Below are 11,938 nucleotides of genomic sequence, written 5' to 3'. Positions count from 1 at the left end.
CCAAAAAAATATCGAGTGATTGTGGAGCTGCGTATAAATACGTTAGTAATGAATTTTTTACACTCCTGCATTGAAAATTTACTAAATTTAATTCAATTTATTGGTTTGAATAGTACTAATAAAATATTTACTACGCTCCAATTTTTATTTTCGCCATGGTATACTTTGATTCTGTAACTTCTAACAACAGTTCGGTATTGTTATATTTTATTATTGTGCAGCTTTTTTTACCATATTTAGGGTATCTTAAGGTCGGAGCCACATTGGGGGCATGGATCAAGGGGAACAAAAAAGTTTTATACCATTTTGCAATTTTCGTTAAGAAGATATTAATTACTAAAAATGGTCGAATATTAGTCTTTAATAATTTTTTTCTCAAATACTGTCAACTTTACAGAAAAACTGTAAGACACAAAAATTGTTTATTTTCTTCTCATAAAGGTTTGAGAATTTTTTCAGAATTTTTTAATATCGTATTTTCTTATGATAATAAAAATAAGAAAATGCAGTACTAAAAAGTTGATAAAAAATTCTGAAAAAATTCTCAAACCTTTATGAGAAGAAAATAAACAATTTTTGTGTCTTACAGTTTTTCTGTAAAGTTGACAGTATTTGAGAAAAAAATTATTAAAGACTAATATTCGACCATTTTTAGTAATTAATATCTTCTTAACGAAAATTGCAAAATGGTATAAAACTTTTTTGTTCCTCTTCACCTATTCTACACCCCCAATGCAACTTCGACCTTACTTAACAGACTGTATAATATCTGCACAACAGTATAACGATATCGACACGTTGTTATATAATTTAATTTGAAGATTATAACAATGTTAAGATTCTAGGGAGTCATTCTCTAGGGAGGATTCTTGGAATCGATGTGTATCTTGAAATGAGGTAAAAATTACAAAAATGGGTGAATTTATTCATAATAGCTGCTTTCAGCACAGAAAGTATAGCAACAACTGTTGTAAAATTCTTTAATATGACTAGTTTATACATTTAGATATAAAGGAACTAAGAATACGACAATAATTCATATTGAAGAATTTTACAGCAGTTGCAAAGCTGCTTTATCTGTTGAACGTAGACAATTTCATTGATCAATATTTAGCAAATTTTCTCACTTTTATCATTTTCATCTTCCTTGTGTATAAATACACAATCAACCCTAAGGTCTGTTTTTTATTGCTGTACTCTGAATCGGTGCAATGATAAAAGCGAAACAAACGTATATATTTGTTTCACTTCAACTTACTGCACTGTGTGTACTAATTCAGAAAGTGCAGCAATAAAAAACAGATCTCTAGATTCGTGTCGATCACATTAAAAAAAAGCGCCAGATTTTCAGCGGGTCGATTCTGTATCTTCAAAGAAGGTGAAAATTACAAAAGTGAGCAAGGTATTTTTTACTAGGTGTGTTGACCAATGAAATAATCAGTATTCTAGTAAATTCGTTCACTTTTCTAATTTTCACCTCATTTCAAGATACAGAATCGATCCCCAGAGTGAATTGAATAGTACGGGTTTCGGTTGCCGGCGTTGCAGCGTTTTGAACTTTCCGCCTGCGCGGTCGTCCATCGTCGTTCGCCGCGACGACGTCGGATGGCGCCACCAGTCTGACGAGTGTGCGGTGTACTTCAACTTAACCCACCGGGGGAGACGCACAAGCGCAGTCGAACCGACCAAGTTGGAAACGCAGTGACCCGGCGTCTCGGCGAGTGAAGTGTCTGTTGATTGCGGAGTGATCCTGACGTTGCGGCCTGTGCCTTCTTGCGGATCTGACGAGGATACCACGCCGCGTACGGTGAGTGCTAGTGAGTAATCGCGTCGTGCTCGTGAATCCGCCCGTCGCCGTGCCAGGATTTCCGTTACTTACGGCCGCGAGGACTCAGCAAAATTGCGAACGCGTCTGACCGGCCCGGAGGGAAGCCGGCTTCGCGAGGGCTGATCTACATGGAAGATCTCGGGAAAAGTCTCGAACACGCGTCTTTGATCCGACTTGAAATACTCAGTATCCGGATTGCTTCTGGAAAAAGCACATTTTTTTCCCCCTATTGAAACTGTTCTCCTCCCTTTCGCGACCGGTGCCATAGACGGGTTTTGCTATTCGTACGCGAGTCGAAACACGTAAGGACTCTTCCGGGACTTTTCTGAGAATTTTCTGGAAATACTATATATTTCTCAAGACTTTCCGCGAATAGAAATATTTCATCGTGACGAAGTATTGAAATATTTACATAGGAGCACGAACCTATTTCCGTTGATTATTAAAATGGAAATTTATGATAAATTAACACGCACACATATAGAATAATATCGAGATTTTTGTCGAGAGAGATCTTTCGATCGGTTACACCGTTAAATTTTAACAGAAATATTCAGTTTTAATTGCGCACGTAGATGTAAGATATTTATTGTCGTCTCTTGTTTATGAACATTCTCCCTTTTTTGTGTTTACGCGATGGCATTTATGCGATGTGTCGTCGCGCCCGATTCAAGGTTAGCAGGGTCAAAGAGAATTACGGACCTGTCGTTGCCTGGCAAGAAGCACATTTCTTGCTCTTTTTCCCTTTTGAGAAATGCGTAGAGGGCAGTTAATTCTGTCCCGAGTCCATCCATTTGCCATTTTGTTGCTTCGGTGACATCTGTTTGACGCGATAAAAAGTTATATTAAATGTATAATATGTGCTGAACGTTATGCGTGAGTCGATATTTTTCGGAAGTTTCGTACCAAACGGATAGGACGATAAACGAAATATTTAGCACAAACTGAAAAATTTTATCTGAATCTGGAAGAGCACATATTTGATATATCTTTATTTAAAACACAGTATTTGCAATACGAGTGTATCTTAACGGAGCACATTAAAGTATATTGTATTAAAATTGTGAACAAATCGATTTTCTACATTTTGTGATTCAATAATAAGATTGATTGTTGATCTTAGTATTTAAAATATAAAATACTTTTAATCTTTCGTTATTAATACTAAAATATAAAATATAAAATACTTTTATGTGCTCCTATAAAATATAAAATATTTTCATGTGTTTCGTTGAAATATAAAATGCAATTGTTTTACAAATACTGTTTTTAAAATAAAAGTCAAATACGTATCTCCTTCTCTTCAAATATACATATCTTCAGCCCTAATTATATCTATACTCAATATGAAAAAAGTGTATATGATATTCGTAGTTATCTGATTATTGGAAACACGTCAGAAAGGCAAGTCTATCGCCTTTTAAGAAATTTCAGATAGATGATAACTTGATAGTGACATTAAAAGAAATATAATATATAAGATAAGATTTGATTCGTTCGAAATTACTAAGTTTCATATAATTAAAAGATTTAGATATTAGGATAAAAATACTGTGATGTCCAATAATTTTTCAAGTTTATTTTTAAATCTAAATTTTCCTATGTTCAAATAGCCGATCTTATAAAAAGTTAATTTACTTCCTTTAGCAAAAATATATTATTGTTATATTTTTGACCTTTTTTAAATGTACTACTTAAATATAAATATAAATATAAATATAAAATTTGAATATAAATATATTAAATATATATTTGAATATTTAAATTTAAATATATTATGTGTATATAACATATTTTTGTCTTTTTAAAATCTTTATTATGTATTAGAGGCGTGTAATTTATTATTTGCATTTATTAATATCTAATCTCTCTCTTATTAGTATTATTTATACAAATTATTTCTTAATAATCTTTCTTGTTAATTTAATTGAAATAATTGGAATTTATTCTCTGATCATTCAAGCTCATTTCTACCAATATAGATTAATTTTAATCTCGAATTAACTTATTCTTTCTTTTTTTCTAATACTTGTTTGTATCGATGTAGTTTAATTTTGATCTCTATTCAATTAACTCTTCGTTTTTTATAATTCTAAGAATTAAAAAAAGATGAGTTAAATCGAGATTAAAGTTATTTTACATTTTATAGTTAATCTAATTCTTAGAACTAAAAAAAAAAAATAAAAAGGTAAGTTAAACCGAGATTGAAGTTAATTTACATTAGTAAGAATAGAAATTACTGATGTTCTTAACCCTTCGTGGACTTATATATTTTTACTTATTTCATTGTCTCTTTTATCGAGCTCAAATTTTTTTACTCTTTCAGGCTTTGAAAAAATCTAAACAAATTCAGAACTTACTTTTCAACGTCTCTGTTACATTACCAGATAATTATTTAACTCAAATGTTAAAATCTTTATTTAATAAAAATTGAAATTTATCCCAAGAAATTTGAAGGATTAAATTTGTATCACACGTAACTTGTCGGGGAGTTTTAATACAGACATTCTTTCCTCTCTGCGGACGAGAAAACGATCTGTCATTAATTTCACGATTCTGATAGTCGTGATCGACTTTTTCGTGGATCATGAGAGCGACAATCTCGTCGCGCGGTTTTCGATTCGTTCCTGCGGTTTCGCGATTCCGTTCATCATCCGTGGTGCATTCCCTTCGTATACAGGATAGATTTATTTTTGCACATATGCCGAAGAAATCAATGACTAACTCCAACAGCCTCTCTCTTTCTGCTCTCTTCCTCCTCCGGTAGGAAACCCTCTCGGCTGGCTCTTATCTGATTCGTATGCGCGGCCCGTACACGTGCGATCGCGTAGCCGATTCCGAGCACGAATCGCGAGTTCCGGTTCCTATTCAAGTAGCATCCTCCGCATCCCGGCGAATATACCACACTCGTCTTCGATGTTCTCGTCTTCCTCTTGTATTATCGTGCGTGAGTATCGTTTCATATGTTCTCCTTCGGTATCAGCTTAGATATGACCATACATTATTAAATATTAACGGAGCAATGGCAATCCAAACCTTTGAGTTATATAACATTTTGCTATTTTTAATTTCTGTACGTCAAAATGTAGGTAAATCAATCCATTTCTGCACAGTAAAAAAATATTTCGTATTTGTGCTGGAAACGATCCACTCAAGTTCTTGTTAACATTTTGTGTTGAATTTTTAACATACTCTTTTATTAATTTAACATAGTGTCATTATGTTATTTAAATAGTTTAAATTGATATTTAATATTTCTTAGTGTCAAAATAACACAGTTTATTAGTAAGTGAATAAAGTGGAAAAAAAAAATGTATCTTAAAACATAAATTCTAAGATGAATAATAAAATATGATTTAACTTAATATATATATATCATAAATTTTATTGCAAAAATATGCTTCCACAGTTTGTTTACAAACTGTATTGGTATTACCTATTTGTGTTAATTTTGTAAAATAATATTTGTGTTCTTCTAACATTTTGTGTTAAATTAACATAAATATGAATTGTTTCAGACATGTGAAATGTGTTAAATGTAATAAAAATTTTCCAACGGTGTGTAATTAGTTTCAAAGTAAACGATGATCATGTTATGAAGGAAAATGTATCGGGCAAAGAAAGTCACGCGCCGTAATTGAAGTGGAAATTAATTGTTTAATGTATTCTTCTTATCACCATCTATGAGTCGGCTTTGTTTCGAGCTATCTTCGTTGAATAAATTAATATAATTGTTAACGTAATTTTTCAAACTCCAAATGGGAAAATAATGAGTGTATCATGTACACTAATTGAAGGCCAAGTGTTTCAAAATTCAAGAGGAATTAAGAATTTCAATAAAAATTGTTGATATAGTTATGTTGATGAAAATAATAAATTAATAATAGTAGAAAACGTTCATATTAATGCATTTAGTAAATAAAACTAAATTGGAGTGAAATGTAATACATTTTCTTGAGTTTAACTCCATTGTTTTGGATAGGAGCAGTGGCGACCTATAGATATGATTAAAAATAACTGAAATTGGATAAATATTTATACATATATAATACAAATATAATATAAATATGAATTCCGCAGTAAATATTTCTCATTTTTGGAATGCTTTATAGAGCAGCCTTTATCATGTCGTTCGAAGAAATTACAGATTTTTACGGGCAACTTTCGAGTTTTTCATTATTTCACCGCTCCTATTATTATTTCTCGTCTTTCCGATCTATTTATGCATCGCCGTAAATTAATTTCTTTTGTTTCTCTCCGCGCCGACAAAAAGGTGGCGGAGATAGCTTGGGACGGCGTTAACGAGCATTTAATTGCGGTGAAATTAATGTTAGGGAGATATCGCACAATGCCGCTAATAAATGAATCATCGAATTATTATAACAGAAGTTATAAATTGAATTGAATCGTGAGAGTTATGCTGTACAACGCGGGAAGAAGGAGAAAAAGAGAAAAGAGCTTGTTCGCTCTTGTCGCGCCTTCGTTATCAATTATGGCGGAAGAAAATAAATATCGCATTGCCTCGTGTGTCTTTACGATCATACTCGCGAATCATTCTCGGATTCGAGATATCGAAAGCTGCGGTTATCGACCCCGCCTCATCGACACGCTTTTGTCGTTTTCTTTTTAACGCAGGCGAGGTGAAATCCTCTAACGGGATTTGGAGTAAACCATAAAAAACGGCGCGAAAGCATTGCGGCATTCAGTTTCTTTGTTCCGGGCACGCGTAGAAACCTTTACTCTGTATATACCACGACCGGAGAAGGAAAGGTGTACAAATACCAAAAATATTTTGATAGTTTTTCACGGCAAACGTTTAATAAAACGGAGGACAAATAGATACGAGGGTAGTTCGAACAGTTTTCAGCCTGACAAAGAAAACTCACGATTTTTGGCAGAATTTGTTTTAAATGGCGCTTCATTTGATTATTATTATTAATATGTCGGAAAGTAATTTTTAACTCAAGCCGTTCTTCAGTTGAATTTTTGTCTTGATATTAATCGACGAAATATTTATTTCAGAAATACATTTATGAATACGAGATATTCTCTAGAGATTCTTAAATATTACATGTTTATGTTAATAATTTTTGAAAAAGTAATCGATGAGCTGAATCGACGATACTAATATATATGAAAAAATATGATACATAAAAAAATTGAAAAATTTGAAAATTAAAAATTAAACTTATTCGATTCTAGTTACGATTTATTGTTCTGATATAACTACGTGCAACGTTCGAGGGAGAAGGGAATGTATTTTTCGACGATCAATATCGATTTACATGCGCCACGAGGCGTTCTTCTTCTTAGCCGCAAGTGGCAGGGTAAAGTAAGGTGAGACATGAATGTTTCAACGTCGCCGTCAGTAACAACAAATTATAACGCGATATCTCAGGCACGTATGTGCCAATGGGGAGGGCCTGAAGCGCGTCTTTGTGTGCGCGCGTCGTTTCGTTTTATTCGACAGCGGTAACACGAGAAGATATTGTCCACTTGACGACGGAGAACCACCGCGTGGTTGAAGCGCACTCTTTGTGCACGTGATATTCCATTCGTTTCATTCCAGGCCGTTCTCTCATTATGTACCAAATAATCCGAGCGCATTCTTCCTTCCTACAAATATATCCGAACTTAACCCTCAAATTGTGTAATCGCGTCCACAAGGTTTTATGTTTAGTATTTCAGTTCCTCTCAACTGAAAAGATGTACTCTGTTTGAGTTATTTTTTAATCATTCCTGTAGATCGCCACTCTTCGAGAGCTGTAGAATTTCATGATAAAAAAATTAATTTTTTCAAAACTTGAGTGCAAAGTTGACACCTTCACATTAAAATTTTTTTATAATTAAATTAATAGAATTATTGTAAAAATCTGGGACTGTAGAATTGTTACAGATATAAATAAAACTACATAAAATTTCCGATTTTTGAAAATACGATGCCAACTTTACAGAGACAGCTACTGCTTCTACTCAACAGCCGGTAGTCATCAAGTCAATTCTTATATTTGAGATATTTCTTTCAAGTACAGTCTTAAGATGTCATAAACTTATCAGAGAGCTGTGTTTGCACAGCTTAACACGATTTCAAAGTAGGAACGGATTATAATAACATCATCCAATATGTCATTAATTTAACTAAAACAATAGAGTTAAACAATTTAACTTAGAAAAATGAATATTAAATTTCAAGAATATAAATTTGATTCAAATTTATTATTTACTAGTACATGCGTTAATATGACTATTTACTTTGAATCTAATCACTGAAATAAATTGATTCAGTTAAAAAATAACAAAATATTATTTAATTCAATAGATATTGGGTTGCCCATTGCTCCTTTGATATCTAACAGTTGATATCTAACTATTTGAGAATACATTCGCAAGACGAATTATAATAATTGGAGAAATTTGCTTCTGATTATTGGAAGTTCTTCCATAAGTAATTATAATTATTACGTCGATGTTTATTGATAATCTCAAATGGAACCATTTCGAAATAAAAAATTCTTTTCATAATTTACATGATGGATCGTAGACCCAGATAGCAAATAACATTCCATTCCACTAGACCACTTAATGCTCATGTATCAATTTAGTATCTTAATAATTATCAGTAATAGATGAAGCCTGTCCGATCGTAGCGTACGTTTTATGTGCCTCATCTCGGTCAATCGATCTCGAATTCGTTATTCGCTATCTTCACACGGCATTCTTTTTTTTTTTGTCCATGAAATTCCGAGCTCTCGGATCTACGAGGATCCGAAGATGCGTTTCGTAACGTTTCGCCGGATAGTGGCAGGCGGGGCGCGCCGAGAAGGGAAAGAGGAAGAAGATGAGGAGGAAATAAAGCAAAAGACACAGCCGCGGCGGAGGCGGAGGCGGTCGATCGGTCGGGGGTGAGGAGGAGTGCGGAAGGTGAGGAAGGCCCAGGCCGGGAGGGCCCCGCGTTTCGAATGGGCGAAGAGCCTGAGGCCCTCGAGGAAAGGCGAGCTCGCTGGGGCGCTCCTTGTCCCCGACGTTTAATTTCAGGCAGTCCCGAGGAGCTCTCTCGCAATATCTACGCCGCGTTTAACGTCGGGACACGGGGGCCTTGGGAAGACCGAAGAGATGCCCGCGAGATCAGGATAGAGGCTCGGCGGAACCAGTTCTCGCGCCTTAAACCGCGCCGGCGCGGTTCTCACGCATTACGGCCGCGCCGCGTGATTTCATCCGGCCTAATTGGCCCGCCGGGCCCGAATGAGAATCCCTGCGTGATACCGTCCGTACAGCAGGATACCGTGCGGCCGTATGCATTAAGGAAAGCCGGCCTGGTTAGGTTTAACGCGCATTGGCATGCCCGCCATTTTCGATTATCTCGTCGTGGTGACGCAAATGATAATTTTCGGTCGAAAACCGTTAAATTCATAATGTCGAGTTTATACCCCCCCAGTCATTTTTAATCATTCCTATAAATCGCCTCCGCTCCCACTCGATACGTCGTTAATTTAACCAATGTTTCTATCGATATACGTATAATCTAATTTTAATCTTGGTTCAACTAAGTTCTGAGAATTAGAAAAAGATGGAGAGCAAGTTGAACCGAGATAAAAAAATGTAGATTGGTAGAAATGGATATGAAACAATGAAGTCGGACAATTTGACTGAAGAAAGTATACTAAATTTGACTCAAATTTAGTTTATTACTTGCACTGAGAAGAAGATGCCTAAAAATATATTTGTGAGAAATGTATTTATTTCACTGAAATAAATATTTATTCAAATACGGGCGAAACAAAATTTTATTCCTAGCAAATAAGTCATCTATTTCATTTTTTTTTTTTACAATTAATGAGATATATTCACAGAAGTGAAATATATTTCGTAGAAATAAGATATATTTCATAGAAATGTATATTTCGTCATCACAGTCAAATCTCGTAACATTTGCTTCGACATTTTTCCCTCAGTGTACCAAGTGCATATCTAACGTGATGTTTACTTTGAAACTAAACACAGAAATGGAATGATTTACATTACCTTTTGACACAGAAAATGATAAAATGTTATTTAACTCCGAAGATTGGGTTACCCTTGACATCTACTATAATAAATCCAATTTGTGGATTGAAAGAAATTGATATAAAGGCGATTGCAGGAGTCCGTCAGGAAAAGTTAATGTATATTGATTACTTTTTATTGATTCGCATTGATTATCGAGAATGACCTCCGGTAATTTAAAGCTGCTTATGCTTTAGGAGTTCGACGCGAGAAAAATATGGAAATGATCGCGGACTCGACAAGTTGAGTTATCGTTAGTAAACTAAATTACGATCCTTTACGTGCACGCGCGTACGCCCATGCACGTGGCGAAACGCCGCATGATTAAAAACTCACGTGGCTGCGAAGATGTTCATACGCGATGCATAGCAATGAAGCACCGTTCCGTAAAACCGACGTGCGCGTCTCTCGGCAAAAAAAAAAAAGGGAGGTAAATGGTTTCCTGCGATCGCGCGCTTTTTTCCTGCATTACCGGTCTTTTCGCCGTTCTGTCTTCATTCGTGCCTCGTTCTCGATCTCGTGTCTATTGCAACCGACAATCGTTTCTTACCGGTTGTAATCTTTGGAAGAAGCAAGATAGAAGAAGAGACGGAATTACCAAGTGTTTCTTTTTTTTATTTTATTTTATTTTATTTCACGTCTGCACAAGTTCCTCATGAATGGGGCAACTAGACGTTCTTGTGTTACTCAGGAGACATCTCCTTTCCTTGAAATATTCTCACGGGTTTCGGAAATGCTTAATCTTGTATTTACTGTATGTGATTTAATAAAAAAATTAAATTTTTCTCTTCACTGTAATTTATTTGTACAATAGTTAAATGTGAGACTCGTGCGAAACATATGTGTGTTAAAATTTTAAGGAAAATTAATCTTCCATCTATTTTATATATTTGGATCTTTTTCAAAATTTTATTTCAATTTTATCCTCATATTTATCCAAATTTCAATTTTTATTAGATAAAGGTTTTAACATTTAAGTTAAAAAAACTGTTTAGTAATATAATAAGGATGTTGAAATGTAACTTTGAATTTGTTTTCTAAAAATGTACAACAATAAAAAAAACTTGATTTTGGACAAAAAAAGACTCAGATATTGGAGGAAGTAAAAATATGATTGCAAACGAAAGATTAAGAACCCATATAGAGATTTAATACTAATACTTGTTAATTAACCATTTATTTTAAGTGTTAAAAGTACTGTGAATAGTACTTTTAATACTCAAAAGAATTAATTAAATAATTAATTGACCAGTACTGATATTAAATAAAGGAGTAAAGTGAAAATAATTTTATTAATTAGAGTAAAGAATAAGAGTTTCAAGAATTATGAATATTCTAGTTCTTATCGTTTTATAAAAAATTATAGTCGCTCCATTTTTTAATCAATTCCATAATACCACCGATATCATAAGTTATCGCTAACAGAAAGTATCAAATATATATGCAATGATGCGCCGCGTTGTCTTTAACAGAAAAGAGAATTGAGAATTGCATACACCGTTATCGTATGTTAGCAGTGATTTTCATCCTGAGGTATCGTTACGATGATCATACAGACTTTATCGTAAAGAACAGTCTTTTATTTCAAGTTGCTGTCCTTTTTAGATTTATGTATTTTTTCAAAACTCAATATTGTCCTTTATTTTAATAATATTACGGGAAATTCTTTTCTAATTAGCCATTTCAATGTCAATATCGCACTAATGAGCGAATGTTTACAAAAACAAATTTGTATGCAATTTTTAATGTTAGTTCAAACCAAACAACAAATTCACAATAATGACATCAAAGCGAGCCAGGATTGATTAAAAAGTGACTTTTAATCATTAAATTTGCAGCTGTTTGATGTCATTTTAATGTTATTATGACTTGTGCTTTATTTTATCTTGTGGATATATTGTGCAAGAATATTTGAAAAATATTAATGCGCAGATCTTTGAGAATCATAAACGAATTTCGGAATATTAGGAATAAAGTCTTAAAGTTTAAAAGGTTTGCCTTTTATTCCCTCTGAGAAAGTATGGTCACTATAGGTATCGTATTGCCAGAATAGATCGTATTAATTAT

This window comes from Trachymyrmex septentrionalis, unplaced genomic scaffold (genome assembly GCF_001594115.1).
Source record: "Trachymyrmex septentrionalis isolate Tsep2-gDNA-1 unplaced genomic scaffold, Tsep1.0 scaffold13, whole genome shotgun sequence".
Classification (NCBI taxonomy): domain Eukaryota; kingdom Metazoa; phylum Arthropoda; class Insecta; order Hymenoptera; family Formicidae; genus Trachymyrmex; species Trachymyrmex septentrionalis.
Note: the sequence above shows the minus strand (reverse complement) of the source record.